This window comes from Chrysochloris asiatica, unplaced genomic scaffold, assembly GCF_000296735.1.
Source record: "Chrysochloris asiatica unplaced genomic scaffold, ChrAsi1.0 scaffold00347, whole genome shotgun sequence".
Classification (NCBI taxonomy): domain Eukaryota; kingdom Metazoa; phylum Chordata; class Mammalia; order Afrosoricida; family Chrysochloridae; genus Chrysochloris; species Chrysochloris asiatica.
Window position 1 is genome coordinate 1261021 of NW_006408865.1, and position 6801 is coordinate 1267821.

The following is a 6801-nucleotide window of genomic DNA, read 5'->3' on the forward strand; positions in this document are numbered from 1 at the left end:
GGGACTGTGTGCTGAAGACTGGGGGGGCGGGGGGGAGTGTAGGGGGCGGGTTTGTAGGTTCATGAGGCATGGAGGGGATTGGAACCACGACAATGAAACGATATATGATAGATTGAATGTAAAACTAAAGTTCTCTCATGTAAACTACCATATAATTCACAATAAAACATTAAAAAAAAAAAAAAAAGAACCAAAGGTACTGACTGAAGAAGTCCAAGCTACACTGAAGGCACTGGTGAAAAACAAGACTCCAGGAATTGATGAATACAAATAGAAATATTTCAACAAACTGATGTAGCACTGCAGGCACTCACTCCTCTATGGCAAGGAATTTGGAAAATATACCTGGACAATTGATTAGAAGATATACACATCTGTGCCCATTTCAAAGAAAGGTAACCCAACAGAATATGGAAGTCATTGAACAATATCACTGATATCACATGCAAGTAAAATTCAAAAAACAGTTGCAGCAGTACATCAATAAGAAGTTGCCAGAATTCAAGCTGGATTCAGCAGACATGAAATTATGGGTATTATTGCTGACATTAGATGGATATTGGCTGAAAACAGAGAATACAAGAAAGAAGTTTACTTGTGCTTTGTTGACTATGCAAAGGCTTTGGACTGCATGGACCATGACAAATTATAAATAACACTGTGAAGGATGAAACTTCTAGAACACTTGGTTGTGCTCATGAGGAACCTGTACATAGACCAAGAAGCAGTCATTTGAACAGAACAAGGGGATACTAAATGTTTAAAAGGCATGCTCCAGGATTGTATTGATTCACCATACTTACTGAATCTACATGGTTAGCAAATAATCTGAGAAGCTGAAATATATGAAGAAGAATGTGCTATCAGGATCGGAGGAAGACACATCAACAACCAGCAATATGCAGATGACACAACATTGCTTACTGGACTCAACAAGACTTTGAAGTAGTTACTGATGAAGATCAAACACTATCCTTCAGTATGGATTGCACCTTAATGTGAAGAAAACAAAAATCCTCACAATGGGAGCAATAAATAGCATCATGATAGAGAATTACTGATGTTCCCAAAGATTTCATTTTATTTGAATCCACAATCAACATTCATGGAAGATGCAGTCAAGAAATCAAGACAGTGCATTAGGCAGATCTGTTGTAAAAGACCTCTTTAAAGTGTAAAAGAGCAAAGATGTCACCTTAAGGAATAAGGTTCTTGAGAACTAAGGTGTGCCTGACCCGAGTCATGGTTATTTTCAGTTGCCTCATACGTATCTGAAAGTTGGAAATAAAGAAGACCATAGAAGAACTGATACATTTGAATTGTGGTGTTGAGAATATTGAAAGTACCATGGACTGCCAAAAGAACAAGTAATCTATCTTGAAAGAAGTGCAGCCAGAATGCTCTTGGGAAGCAAGGATGAAGAGACTTTGTCTCATGTACTTTGAATATGTACATCAATAAGAGGCTGCTAAAATTCATGCTGGATTCAGCAGACATGAAATTATGGGTATTATTGGTAGGATCACATTTTTGGAAAAGTAGAGGGTCAGAGAAATAGAGGAGGAAGACCACTAAGGAGATGGATTGACACGGTGACTCCAACGATGGGTTCGGTCACGCAACAATTGTGAGGATGATGCCGGATTGGGCAGTGTTTTGTTCTCTTTTGCAAAGCATTGCTGTAAATTGTAACTGACTCTGGGGCAGCTAACAACAGCATCATATTTGCAAGGTACTCAGCTAGATGCTGTTCTGGCACTGGAGGATAAGCACTGGACCACAAGGTCAGTTTGAGCAACAAAGTTGATGTTTCAAACTCACCAGGCTCTCCCCTGGAAACCCTATATAGGGTTGTTATGAGTTGGAGTGGACTTGATGGCACTTACCATTAACGTAAGCATAACATCACTGTTCAATTAAAAAATGTATAGACCCAATCTGCCTTCTAGAAATGTACTAAGGATCTTTGAACTCTACTGAAAGGACTGGGAATTTAATTGATCTCTACAATTTAATTCACTTAATGTTAGAACAGATTGAAAGATTAGATGGTACAATTCCCTCATTTCACTAATTAAAAAAACTAACTCCCCTAATAAAGCATACAGGACCATACAGTTAGTGGCAAAGCCTAGAGTAGGAAAGATTCTATCCTAGGCATCTTTCTACCACTGCTTTCCCACTCTGCCCCAACATTTGATTCCTTATTATGTACAAGGTCCAAACAATTTTAGGATGTTACACCTTTGGAAGGATGCACCTTCCCTTTTAACAGGAAAATAGTGGTGGATACATGTGATGAATTACTGTGGTTTGAATTCTCAGTATGATCCTATTGATAGCAGATTCCTTGTGATTTCTCCTCCCTGGTTGAACAGTGTCAGGCGACATTGTCTGTTCAGCTTCTGGAGATGGAAAGACCTAGTACTGTGACTGCAAGATTCCTAAACTTGCTGAGCCTCCATTTCCTCATTCGTAAAATGGTCTAATAATAGCTAGCAGTGCCGCTTTGAGAAGTAGTGATCGTACATATAAAGTACCTAGCACGATGACTGGGACAGTAGATACATGGAGTAGATACAAGGAGCTCTTACTGTTTTTATTTTAATGACTATAAACATTCTAGCAGTGTGGAGTCCTGGTGTGGTGCTATGAGTTAATGTACTGGACTGCATGGTCAGTTTGAACTGCAAGGTCAATGGTTCAAGCTCATCAGCCGCTCTTCAGAAACCCTATACAGGGTAGCTATGGGTTGGAACTGACTTGATGGCACTTAACAACAACAAGGACAGTGTTAGAAGGAGTCCTGGTAGCATAGTGGGTTATACATTGGGCATCTAATTGAAAGGTCAGCAGTTCAATCCACCAACCGATCTACAGGAGAAAGATGAGGTTTTCTGCTCCCATAAAGACTTCCAGCCTTGGAAACCTACACAGGGTTGCTCTAAGTCAGAACTGATTCCACAGCTCAGAACAGCAGCAACAGCAGCAGAGTTAGACATATAATAGGCTCCCAAATGTTAGCACTCTCCTGTGCTGTGTAAAGGTGAGATGGAGCATTTTGACTTGCATTGAATCAATAGTTCCATAACTCAACCGAAACAAACAGATGTTGAGTGAATTTGTAGAGCTTTTGTTAACTGTTACACATGAGGTAAGTCTATAAAGATGTAAGACTTCTTCAGGAAACAGGGAGAAAGTGAGAAGCGTGCTGTTACATTGTGGGATTGTAATCAGTTTGTGAAAAAAACTTGTGCATGAACTGTTGAATGGAAAACTAATTTGCTATGCAAAACTTTCACCCAAATCACAATAAAAAGTAAAACAAAAAACCCGGCACACAAATGTATTAAAAGAAAACAAAAAATGTTGCCATCGAGTTGATTCTGACTCATATCAACACCATGGGATGGAGTGGAACGGCCCCGTAGCGTTTCCAAGGCTGTAAAGTTAAAAATGAAGTGACATTTTTCTTGATATGCATGGATATTTTCAGTATCATTATTTTATAATTGTATCCTATCAAACTTTGATCAAGATTATAGATTCTTAAACAGAACTACAACTGAGAAAGAAATAGTGTCATTAACTTTTCTATGACAAAATTCCTGAGTGATGCTAAGAGTTAAGTGCTTGAACAGTAGCAGGAAGGTTGGCAGTTTGAATGCCTCCAGAGGCACACGTCTGGAGATATGCTTCTGAAAAGTCACAACTGCGAAAACCCTCTGGGGCATTTTTACTCTGCACACATGGGTCACCAGGTGTCAGAATCAACTCCTCTGCAACTAACAACAATTACAAAGACATTTTCTATGAAACCATACAGGCTAATATATTAACATTTTCTTTATAAAATATAAAAGTACACTTGGTCAACAGCTTCTAATTATTAGGTAAAATTAAGAAAATATTACAACAAATTAAAATTTTTTACACCCAAAATTTTAAAAATTAGAAAATGAAATGTGTGATTTCTTGAATGTAAAACTGATGATCTGCTCTGTAAACCTTTACTCAACTCACAAAAAAAGGAGAAAGAAATTTAGATGTTTTATAATAGTGATTTGAGCAAAAGAATTTTAAAGATGAACTCAATACCATTAGAAATTAATTGATAAAAATTTATTATTAGCAATTACAAAGGTAAAAAATGTGTTTTACAACATTGTTAATTTTTGTTAAAGGATTACAATATAATTGAATACTGGATACACAGGGATGTTTTTAAATTTCAAGGATCTGTGTCAACTAAATGACTGAAAGAAACAGAGGAAGACAAATTAGGTACATCTAAATTTCCCTTTTTATAGAAATTCTTTTAATAGAAAAATCTGAGTAAAGCTGTGTGTGTGTGTGTGTTGTGTGTGTACCTTCTGAGCTGGAGTCTCTGGTTTAACTGGCTGTGGCTAAGCAGATCTCTTCAGAAGTCACTGTTTTGATTGGACTAAGACAAGTGTGTACACATACACACACACGGCTTTACTCAGAGATTTACACACATACATATATTGAATCATATAAAGTTTTCTCATGTAATATTTGTAGAAGGGTAGTTTTACTATCCATAGTAGAATTTCCACAGTATAGTAACTGTCACTATATGAAGGTAAGTAAAAAAGTATTGCTCAACTCATAGTAACCTTTATTAAATAAAGCTATCAAAATGTGGTGTGGCACTGTGGGTTAATAATGCATTAGACTGCAAGGCCATTTGAACTGCAAGGTCGGCAGTTCAAGCCCACCAACCGTTCCTTTGAAACCTTATACAGGGTCTCTATGGGTGGGAATTGAGTTGACAGCACTTAATAACAACAATCAAAATGTGAAGCTATGGTTTCTCAGTATATCTTCCATCTAGATCTATACACTTCTGAAGGCTATGTTTCCATCTCTCTAACCTGGTGTGGCGCTGGGGGTTAATGCACTGGACTGCAAGGTCGGTTTGAACTGCAAGGTTGGCGGTTCAAGCTCACCAGCTGTTCCTCGGAAACCCTACACAGGGCGACCATGGGTCGGAACCAATTTGATGACATTCTACAACCTCTGCCAAATAATTCTGTGTTCTTCGATTGACACCATATCAAATGAGTTTTGACATCCTTGAGGGACTCAAGTAAAGTTAGAAACCTGAATAGGCTGCAGGGTGAGAGAGTTTCCCAACAAAATTCTCATAGGCCAGTCCTTGCTACCCCTCAAATGAGAGGCACACTGTCATGAGAAAAAAAATCCTTGGCACACCTTTCCTGACTTTTTTCTCACCAAACTGCTTCCCATGATTTTTATCTGTGTTTTTGGAGAAAACCTAGAAAGACTACCCATTTTGGAATCCCAAAAAACAGTCCCCATAGCCTTCTGAGCTGACCTTCTTGTTTTGAATTTAACTGGCTCAGCAGATCCTCTTGGAAGCCCGTTTTGATTGGACCTGTTTTGGAAGGCACTCTAATGAGACCAAGACAAGTACATTACTGAGAGAACTTATCTGCAGCCCTCCACTGATGGCAGAGACATATTTAAACATGTTTTGCTTGAAACAAACCCGTGCATGCATGAACTGGAACCACAGTAGCAATACTTTTGGACTTTATCTTGCAGAGTGCAGATCACCTTCCTTCCAATGATGTACTTTCAGTAAGCATTACTATACCATATACAAGCTCATACAAAGGGTGGATCAAATTTGTTGACAGAGGCTAAAACAGCAATGGTCCAGCTAATTATTTAATCTTTATTAGCATGAAAATAAAAACACAAAGAAGCACAATTTGTCAGTACACACAAATTAGAATTTAGACATTCAGAAGTCAAGAAATTAATGTTAAGATTCTAGAAATTAATGCTTATATTCCTTAGTAGTACTCTACAGGCTTATTTTTTAAGACCCATGGCTATCTAAAATAGGCCCTCTGTAACGGTTAAGTGTTTTGTGTCAACTTGAGGAGACCAGGATTTCCAGAAGTTTAGCAGTTGGGATGTACTTTTTCCCATGGTGGTGAACCCTAATGCAGGCATAGTGAGCTCTATGATGAGTGGTGAAAGTAGCCAATCAATTGAAGGGATGCTTTGTTGGGTGTGTGATCTGCTTGTAATATAATGGATATATGGGAAGGACTATTGAGCTCTGTTGGGGACCTGGGAATCTACATTTGTAAGATAATAAACTTTTCTTTATATAAATATACTTATATATGTTTCACTGGTTTTGCTTCTCTAGAACACCTGACCTAAGACACCTTCCTACCCCCAGTGTAGTTTGAGATTTTTCTAAAACTCTGCACATTTACAGAGTAAGACTTCTTACCCTCAACTACCTTTGTAACAGAGTCCTGGTGTAGCATAAGGTCACTCTGGGTCGGAACCGACTCAATAGCAACAACCTTTGTAACTGACTGCTTTTAAGTTCTTTGTGTTGAATTCTACTGAAACTGCATTATATAACTGAGACTAAAGATGTTATTGACAAGAAAAAACAAGTCCACAACTTCTTCTGAAGCTGACTCAGTTTTCATCTCCAAATAGATACTTTCAATACATCAGTTTATCCATAAAAATCTTATATTCCTATCATTGCTGTGGAGTCCTAGTGTGGTGCTGTGGGTTAGTGTGCTGGACTGCAAGTTTGCTTTGAATCAGAGGGTTGGAGATTCAAGCTCACCAGCTGCTCCTTGGCAACCCTATACAGGGTAACTATGAGTTAAAACCAACTTGAAGACACTTTAACAACAGCAATAATCATTGTTGTAAAAATCTGTTTAGACCTTCTCTTTAATCTCTTTTCAATATGTCCATGTCTTACTCCCTATG